This window comes from Stenella coeruleoalba, assembly GCF_951394435.1.
Source record: "Stenella coeruleoalba genome assembly, chromosome: 13".
NCBI classification, from domain to species: Eukaryota; Metazoa; Chordata; class Mammalia; order Artiodactyla; family Delphinidae; genus Stenella; species Stenella coeruleoalba.
Genome location: NC_137159.1, coordinates 31,479,485 through 31,489,848, shown reverse-complemented (window position 1 = coordinate 31,489,848; position 10,364 = coordinate 31,479,485).

The following is a 10,364-nucleotide window of genomic DNA, read 5'->3' as shown; positions in this document are numbered from 1 at the left end:
GGAAAAGGGAAGGTTTGGAGGAGAGGCATTGACCGGGAGACTGGGAAGGTAGAAGCTTGCTGTCTAGGGGCTGAGACAAGGGAGGGGGCCACAAGCAGACCTTGGAGGGGCATTTTCTCACTAAGCTGTGTGAGGCATTTGGGGCGCAAGCAGATGGGCTTAGGGGCGAAAGGTAAAATGTATTTACCAAGAGAGTGGAGAACACTTCTGCCGGAACACACAGCCCTCTGGGGAGTCCAGAGGACACGGCACCCTGTCTGTAGCTCCCCGAGGGCTGCCACAAATCCTGGCCACAGTGCCTGTGAGCGCAGGAGAGGAAGGAAATGAAGTGGGCACAAAGTAGGTGACGAGATGGCTTCATCAACCTCTGCGAAACCCACCCCCAGGGGGCTCCTGGACATCACTGGGGTTGGATTTAACCAGAGGCTGTAGCAATGGGGAACAAAAGTAGATGGACCAAGAGTCAGGGAACAAGGTTGGCTACATGATTTGCAGAGCCCAGGGCAAAATTAAAATGTAGACCCTTTGTTTTAAAATTTCAGGGTTTCATGATGGTGACAGCAGCACGTTACAGCACAGGACCTTCCGGAGGGCGGAGCCCGGACAGCTACATAGGGTGCCCACCCATGAAGCTGGTCCTGCCAGGGAGTTATCACTGGTCCTATGGCCCCCCTTGAATGCCCTGGGTGGTGTGGCCTGCAGAAACCAGGTTACACATGTGTCATATAAAGGGTAAGTCTTCTCTCAAGATACTTGTTATCATGGAAACTGTGTTTACCAGTCATTTTGGGTAAGCTTGACTTTGCTCTAAGATAAATCTATGTACACATTAAGTTTCAGGAACATATTTTGTGCAGAAATCCAGGCACATCCAAGCTTTTCCCATATGTAATTCTTCCATCACAAATAACATCCTTTCTTCTCATGCCAAGAATAAAGACAGATTTGCAGCTGCATAGCAGAAACGGATAACCTCTGACTTTGTCCTAGAGTTAAATATCAGTATTTAGTCGGTGCTGAGGCAACACTCAGCACCCATGTTGCGCTCTCTCAAAATGAAAAACAGACTCAGGTGGAAAATCCGGGTCAGCAATGTCATTTGCTATTTTTGGAGATGGGGGAGAAAAAGAAAGTTGTGGGAAGCGTTGTAACAAACAACACAGAACAGCGCACCATGAGTGTGAAATAAAACAACACCTGCAAGCTCTTCTCGATGCTTAGATGGAAGCAACCGAGTGAAGGAGAAACCATGCAGGGAGAGCTGGTATCTGCTTTCAGGAGGCTGTTGGCCTCCCAAACAATGGAATGAAAGCATGAGTCACCTCACCCTGTTAAGATTTATCTCCAAACAAAAAGCAGTCCTACCTCTGAGATAATTCTAAATGTCCATTTGGGGGAACAGTGACTACATGAGGAGTCTGTTCACACTGAATTTTTTTGGAGCTGGAGAACTGCCCTTCAGCCCTCTCCACTCATCTGTCTCCTCTGTGGCCTCCTTCCACCCGCCTCTCCCCACTGTTTCTACACAGAGAGCTCCGGTTCCCTGAGGAGGATAGGCTGAGTGAGGCAAGCCATGAGGGCAGTGAGTGGGGTACGACGGCAGCAGAAAAGGACTCCTGGAAGGCCTGGGCACTGGGGGTGCCACCTGTAGAGACGATGGATCCTGAGGACAGACTGAGTTGTCAGCTCTGACCAGGTGGGGCAGGGGGACTGGGAGGTGGGCAAGAGTGAACTATTATTGCCTCTGTAATACAGATGAAGAAACTGAGGGTCAAGCAGGTTAAGAGAAGGAGTAGTGGTGCTGGGAGTTGATTCTCGTCCTTGTTCCTCTGAGACTCACATGCTTTCTGCCCTGTCAAGCTTTATCCCTTGCTTCTCAAGGCTGTGATGTAAACTACAAATGCTCTACAAGGGGGTGGCTTTGAGTTGTGATTTCATTTAAGAGGGAGAAGAAGAGGTGTCTACCTAGACGCAATCAAACTAGATTGATATTTATGATTTGAATTATTGAGTGAAGGAGTCATTATCCTTCCGAAGAAAATAAGAGGATAAGGAGAGAAAACAGGGGAAAAAGCTAAACAACAAAGCCTGGAAAATATACTATGCTAATATCTTAAAGAGCTAGTAAATTGAAGGAAAGATTCTGGGCAGGGGATAACTAAGATATACATGGTGAGGGAAGAGGAGGGCGTGATGCTCTTTGCAGAGCATTAGCACCGGAAGTGAGAATGCGGGGATCAGGGGTGGGAGGGTTTCTAGAGTTCATCTGCATTTTGTAGACGAGGACATTGGGTCTAGAGTTGGTGGCCAAGCTGGGGCTAAACTTTGTTCTATTGGCTCAAGGGTCCAGGGCTCTTCTCTGTACTTGGCCCACCCTGAGAAGGAAGCGAAAGGATCCTTTATAAAGACATGGAAAACCATCTGTGAAAAGTTAGTGGATGCCCACATAGTGAGAGGTTTGGGCTTGGCACTTGCAGTGGACGTGATATCCCTAAAAAGTGAGGGATCCTGAGTGAAAAGAAGGGCATGATTGACGTGCTGGAAATGAAGGATTCAGCACTACAGCTTTGCGACTTTCAAAGCAAGGGTATCAATCGTGCCCAAGAAAATTTTTGTTTTCAAATAGGTATTGACTTTTCAGTTCGTGCTGTGAGTGTACCAGGTGCAAAGAGAGCTGTGAAAAAGTATGAGGCAGCACTTCCAAAGACATCCCAATGCCTTGTGTAACAGCCACATGCTCAGTGGTTTTGGGCTTAGACAGGGAAGGGAACACCTAGGGGGAACAGAAGGAGAGAAGGAGGAATGGAAGAAAGGCGTAGAAAGGCAAAAATAAGGTTTAATGTTATGATTTTGAAATTTTACCTATTAAAAAGGATGGTTAGCAGATTAGGAAACAAGATGGCGGAGTAGAAGGACGTGCTCTCACTCCCTCTTGCGAGAACACTGGAATCACAACTAGCTGCTGGACAATCATCGACAGGAAGACACTGAAACTCACCAAAAAAATACCCCACATCCAAAGACAAAGGAGAAGCCACAATGAAATGGTAGGAGGGGCACAATCACAATAAAATCAAATCCCATAACTGCTGGGTGGGTGACTCACAGACTGGAGAACACTTATACACCAGAAGTCCACCCACTGGAGTGAAGGTTCTGAGCCCCACATCATGCTTCCCAACCTGGGGGTCCGGCAACGGGAGGAGGAATTCCTAGAGAATCAGACTTTGAAGCCTAGCGGGATTTGATTGCAGGACTTTGACAGGACAGTGGGAAACAGAGACTCCACTCTTGGAGGGCACACACAAAGTAGTGTGTGCATCGGGACCCAGGGGAAGGAGCAGTGACTCCATAGGAGACTGAACCAGACATACCTGCTAGTGTTGGAGGGTCTCCTGCAGAGGCGGGGGGTGGCTCTGTCTCACCGTGAGGACAAGGACACTGGCAGCAGAAGTTCTGGGAAGTACTCCTTGGCATGAGCCCTCCCCGAGTCTGCCATTAGCCCCACCAAAGAGCCCAGGTAGGCTCCAGTGCTGGGTCACCTCAGGCCAAACAACCAACAGGGAGGGAACCCAGCCCCACACATCAGCAGTCAAGCAGATTAAAGTTTTACTGAGCTCTGCCCACCAGAGCAACAGCCAGCTCTACCCGCCACCAGTCCCTCCCATCAGGAAATTTGCACAAGCCTCTTAGATAGCCTCATCCACCAGAGGGCAGACAGCAGAAGCAAGAAGAAATACAATCCTGCAACCTGTGGAACAAAAACCACATTCACAGAAAGATAGACAAGATGAAAAGGCAGAGGGCTATGTACCAGATGAAGGAACAAGATAAAACCCCAGAAAGACAACTAAATGAAGTGGAGATAGGCAACCTTTCAGAAAAAGAATTCAGAATAATGATAGTGAAGATGATCCAGGACCTCAGAAAAAGAATGGAGGCAAAGATCAAGAAGATGCAAGAAATGTCTAACAAAGACCTAGAAGAATTAAAGAACAAACAAACAGAGATGAACAATACAATAACTGAAATGAAAAATACACTAGAAGGAATCAATAGCAGAATAACTGAGGCAGAAGAACGGATAAGTGACCTGGAAGACAGTATGGTGGAATTCACTGCTACAGAACAGATTAAAGAAAAAAGGCTGAAAAGAAATGAAGACAGCCTAAGAGACGTCTGGGACAACGTTAAATGCAACAACATTCACATTATAGGGGTCCCAGAAGGAGAAGAGAGAGAGAAAGGACCAGAGAAAATATTTGAAGAGATTATAGTCGAAAACTTCCCTAACATGGGAAAGGAAATAGCCACCCAAGTCCAGGAAGCGCAGTGAGTCCCATACAGGATAAACCCAAGGAGAAACACGCCAAGACACATAGTAATCAAACTGGCAAAAATTAAAGACAAATTATTGAAAGCAGCAAGGGAAAAATGACAAAAAAAGGGATGGTTAGCTACTACATACAAATAGAACTTTATCTTGTAAACCATATGCCAAGGTTCACAGCCTTTGAGTGCAAAAGCTTCCATTTCCTTTAAACTTAGAAAAAATTAAAATGAATACATGCAAATGGGGGAAGGGGAATCCAAGCACTACAAAAAGTTTTAAAATTAAATCTTACTTTCACCACCAACATCACTACTCCTTTCCCCACTATTAATAATTTATTTATAACTCTAGAAAAATGTGTTATGGTTATATAAAAATTATAATAAACATATCACATGCACATACAACACACACATTTCTTAAAATGTATACATATGGGCCATACAATACACACTCTGTGAAACTCTACTGCCTTAATTTCGTAATAATGTATCTTAGAGATCAACCTGAAAATGAGCAGGATCCTGCAAGGCTTTCTCGGGGACAGACCCCCGTGTCCCCTGCCTCTTATTTGTAGAAAAGTTTTAACCTCCTAGGCCTTCCCCTCGTTCCAAAGAATAAATTTTTTTTTAACCCCACATTTGTTTATTTATTTATTTTTTTGGCTGTCTTGGGTCTTCGTTTCTGTGCGAAGGCTTTCTCTAGTTGTGGCAAGCGGGGGCCACTCTTCATCGCGGTGCGCGGGCCTCTCACTATCGCGGCCTCTCTTTTTGCAGAGCACAGGCTCCAGACGCGCAGGCTCAGTAGTTGTGGCTCACGGGCCTAGTTGCTCCGCGGCATGTGGGATTTTCCCAGACCAGGGCTTGAACCCATGTCCCCTGCATTAGCAAGCAGATTCTCAACCACTGCGCCACCTGGGACGCCCCAAAGAATAAATTTAATCAGAGAAGTGAGAAAATGCAGAAACAAAGAAAAGCAGTCAAGCAAGACAAAATAATAATAGTTTAGCCATAAAACAAAGTCAAGGACCTTTAGTTCCTCCTCAAGGGCTATAGATAATATCCTGAGCCATATCCTTGAGTTGTTTTGCAGATACTTAAAACCCCCACCAGGTGGAGGAAGTTAACTGCATGCTGACCATTAGCACATAGACCCCAGACCGGTTGGACACAGAAGGTTGATAATTGAGATTCCCAAAACAGCACCCTGTTAACTCACTGTCAACAAATCAGAGAAATATGCATGGGCTGGATCACGCAAACCTGTGACCCTCTCCCTCACATTGTCTTTAAAAACCCTTCCCCGAAAGCCATGTGGGAGTTTGGGTCTTTTGAGCACAAGGTACCTGTTCTTCTTGCTTGGCAATAAATGCCATACTTATTTTTTTTAATTTATTTATATTTTATTTTTGGCTGTATTGGGTCTTTGCTGCTGCATGCAGGCTTTCTCTAGTTGCGGCAAGTAGGGGCTACTCTTCTTTGCAGTGCACGGGCTTCTCATTGGGGTGGCTTCTCTTGTTGTGGAGCACGGGATCTAGGGTGTAGGCTCAGTAGTTGTGGTGCACGGGCTTAGTTGCTCAGCGGCATGTGGGATCTTCCCAGACCAGGGCTCGAACCCATGTCCCCTGCATTGGGATCATGGAGTCTTAACCACTGCACTGCCAGAGAAGTCCCAAGCCCTTTTAATGTTTTATGCTGCAAATATTTGTTCCCAGTTTATCTTTTTATGTTGTACATACATTTTTCTTGCTATTTATTGTTTAATTTTTTGTCATGGAAAAATCAAACTTAAAAAAATTAGAGAGAAGAGTATCCCATGGACTCATTACCAAACTTCACTCCCATCCCAAGTTATTTTGAAGCAAATCCCAGACATCATATCATTTCATCCACACATGTTTCAGTACGTATCTCTAAAGACAAAAAATCTTTTAAAAACATAACTATAATACTATTATTACCTGTATGTGGTATTTTAATATAAAAACTGCTGATTTCTATGCAAATGGATCAATCATTTTCCATTTGACTTCTGGGTTTTGTGTCATGCTTAGAAAGGTATTCATTACAAGATTATAAATGAATTCACTCATGTTTTCTTCTAGTAATTTTTTTTTTTACTGAAAACCATTTATTAAGTTTAAAATAATTATCCAGAGCATGCAGAGTCCATAAGTCCTGGGAAGAGGCTGAGTGATGCAGTAATCAGAGCCAAGAGAGGTAATTTCTTTTGCTCCCTTTCTTCGTATAAAACATCTACTTCCGAAAAATACCCTTCCAGACCCAGCTCCACTGTACCTGACCTCATTACTTGGGTCAGAGCCTCCCCTGGACTCTCCAGTCTCTGGGCTTTTCATTTTCTTCTTCCTCTTTTTTTCTTAAGGAAGAGTGTTACTGAAATATAATTCACATACCATAAAATTGACCCTTTTAAAGTATACAATTCGGTGATTTTTAGTATTTTCACAGTTGTGCAACCATTGCCACGATTTAATTTTACAAATTTTTCATCACCCTGAAAGGAACCTCATATTCATTAAGCAGTCACTCCCCATTTCCCTGTCCGCCCCCCACCCCCGGCAACAACTAATCTACTTTCTTTCTCTGTGGATTCCCAGGACATTTCACATAAAAGTAACCATACAAAATGTGACCTTTTGTATCTGGCTTCTTTACTACTAGTACGTTTATAGTTTCATTTTAACATTTTACATTTCATTCCTTCTGGAATTTACTTTGATAAAAGAAGTGGGGTTATACAGCTTGAATTTATTCCCCCAACTAGTCCCAACACTTTTAAAAATAATCTATCTTTCCTCTCATGAATTGGAAATGTCACCATTACCATTTACTAAAATCATGTGTATTTTAATCTGCTCTGGATTCTCTATTTGATTCTGTTGGTCTCTCTACATTTTTCTGGAATGAAACTGTTTTTAATTCTTGTAACTTCAAAATGCAATAAAATATCTAATCTGACTGCCCCCCCAAATATCTTTCCATTCAGATAGTTTTCTTGTTTATTTCTACTAATGAACCCATTAAGATTTTCTAATGTTTACATTTTTTTGACATTTTGATTGAGATCACATTGAGTTTACAGATTAATTTAGCAAGGATTAATATTCCCTAATAGAGATTTTACATTTTCTTTATATAGGTCCTGTCTATTTCTGGTTATGTTTATTTTCAGGTATATTGGTGGTAGTGTTGCTGTTGTAAATGGGATCTTTCCTCCATTATATTTTCTAACCATTTGTCAATTTTGTACACTAATGGTAAAAAAGTAGCTGACCACTTTAATAAGTTCACTTATAATTTCTGTATCCGTCAGCTTTTGCTGCATAACAAAACACCCCAAAACATAGTGGCTCAAAACAACAAGCATGTGTTATTCCTCAAGACTCTGCAGATCAACTGGTGTCCTCGTCTAGGCCAGTTCAGTTTATCTCTGCAGTCAACTGGCACCTCAACTGGCCTAGGTAGTCTGGGATGGCCTCATGGGTCTGGGAGTTTGTTCTGTGTCAGTTTGGGTAATGTCAATGACTTGACACATGTGTCTCACCATCCAGCAAGCTAACCTAGGCTTAATTCACAGAGTAGTGGTCTCAGATTTCCTTAAAACATAAAAGAGGGCAAGTTCCAATGCACAAGCACTTTTCAAACTTGCTAATTTCCCAATGTTCTAAAGAAAGTCATATAGTTCAACTCAAATTCAAAGTGTGAAGAAATATACTCCACTCCTGAGAAGAGCTTCAAAATATCGTAGCCATTTTTGCATTTCCCACAACTTCCTAACAGTTCTTTTTACTCTTCAGGTTTCTCATTATCCTTTGATACAATTACAAATAATAAACCTTTCTTACCTTAAGAGTGTCTTACTTAAGGTATGAAAGGTATCTCTTACCTTAAGAGATATCTCTTAAATTCTTTTCTTATTTAACTGTACTGGTTAGGATTTCCAGAACATTATTAAGGTATAATGTCTTCTTCCTTACTTTAATGGTAATTGAAGTATGATACTGGATCTTTATAATGGCAAAAAAAATCTAGCTATTCATGATAGTAAGCCTTTCTGGTTTTTGTTTTGATTTTGTTTTGTTTTGTTTTTTTGGCTGCATTGGGTCTTTGTTGCTGTGCGCGGGCTTTCTCTAGTTGTGGCGACTGGGGACTATTCTTTGTCGTGGTGTACGGGCTTCTCATTGCAGTGGCTTCTCTTGTTGCGGAGCAGGGCTCCAGGCATGCAGGCTTCAGTAGTTGTGGCTTGCGGGCTCTAGAGCATAGGCTCAGTTGTGGCACACGGGCTTAGTTGCTCTGCAGCATGTGGGATCTTCCCAGACCAGGGCTCGAACCTGTGTCCCCTGCATTGGCAGGCAGATTCTTAACCACTGTGCCACCAGGGAAGTCCTAATTTTGTTTTGTTTAGTCAGAAATCAATTTTGCTAAATGGTATTTAAGTATCTATTGAGATGATTATATTGTTTTTCTCCTTTGATTTATTAATATAGTGTCATATTAATGCAAATCCAAATAATGAACCATACTTGCATTTTTTATTGGAATATAATTGCTTTACAATGTTGTGTTAATTTCTGCTGTATAACAAAGTGAATCAGCTATACGTATACATATATCCCCATATCCCCTCCCTCTTAAGCCTCCCTCCCACCCTTCCTTATCCCACCCCTCTAGGTGGTCACAAAGCATCAAGCTGATCTCCCTGTGCTATGCAGCAGCTTCCCACTAGTCATCCATTTTACATTTGGTAGTGTATATATGTCAGTGCTACTCTCTCACTTCATCCCAGCTTCCCCTCCCCCACCTCAAGTCCTCAAGTCCGTTCTCTACATCTGTGTCTTTATTCCTGCCCTGCCACTAGGTTCATCAGTTCCATTTTTTTTAGATTCCATGTACATGCGTTAGCATACGGTATTTGTCTTTCTCTTTCTGACTTACTTCACTCTGTATGACAGACTCTCAGTCCATCTACCTCATTACAAATAACTCAATTTCGTTCCTTTTTATGGCTAAGTAATATTCCATTGTGTATATGTGCCTCATCTTCTTTATCCATTCATTTGCTGACTTAGGTTGCTTCCATGTCCTGGCTATTGTAAACAGTGCTGCAATGAACACTGTGGTGCATGTATCTTTTTGAATTATGGTTTTCTCAGGGGATATGCTCAGTACCTACTTGCATTTCTGGCATGAGTCTGATTTGACAGGGGTGTGTTTTTTGTTACAGCTGGTAGAAAAATTATGTCTCTATGGATCTGTCTAATCTGGACATTTCATACAAATGGAATTGTACGATACAGGCATACCTCATTTTATTGTACTTCACAGATATTGTGTTTTTTATAAATTGAAGGTCTCTGTCAACCCTGCATCGAGCAAGTCTATTGATGCCATTTTTCCAACAGCCCTATTTCTTAATTAAGGCTGTTTTTTCAATGTTTAATTGTTTTTTTAGACATAATGCTATTGCACACTTATTAGACTACAGTACTGTGTAAACATAATTTTTATGTGCACTGGGAAACCAAAAAATTCCTGTGACTCGCTTTATTGAGGTAGTCTGCAACTGAACCTGCAGTATCTCCAAGGTATGCCTGTATGTGGACTTTTGTGCATGGCTTCTTTCACTAAGCATGTTTTCAAGATTCCTCCACGTTGTATCATGTATCAGGACATCATTCCTTTTATGGCTGAATGATATCCCATTGTATGGCCATACCACACATGAATGATCTTGTGGCATCTACTAAGTTCATGCTTACGTCATCCTTCTAGTTAGTAGAATTCTTGATACTCTGGTGTTAAAATATCCTTTCAACCCTGCGTCATGATAATTATTCTTTTAATGAATTGCAAGATTCAATTTGCTAGTATTTTATTTAGAATCTTGGTATCTTTTTATAAGTGAGCTTATTATTTTAAATTTCTCCTGCTTTTAAATTTAGTTCTGATGTGAGTTATAGCACAGGAAGAGTTGGATAAGGTAGGAAATATTTGTTCCTTAAAAGTTTCAT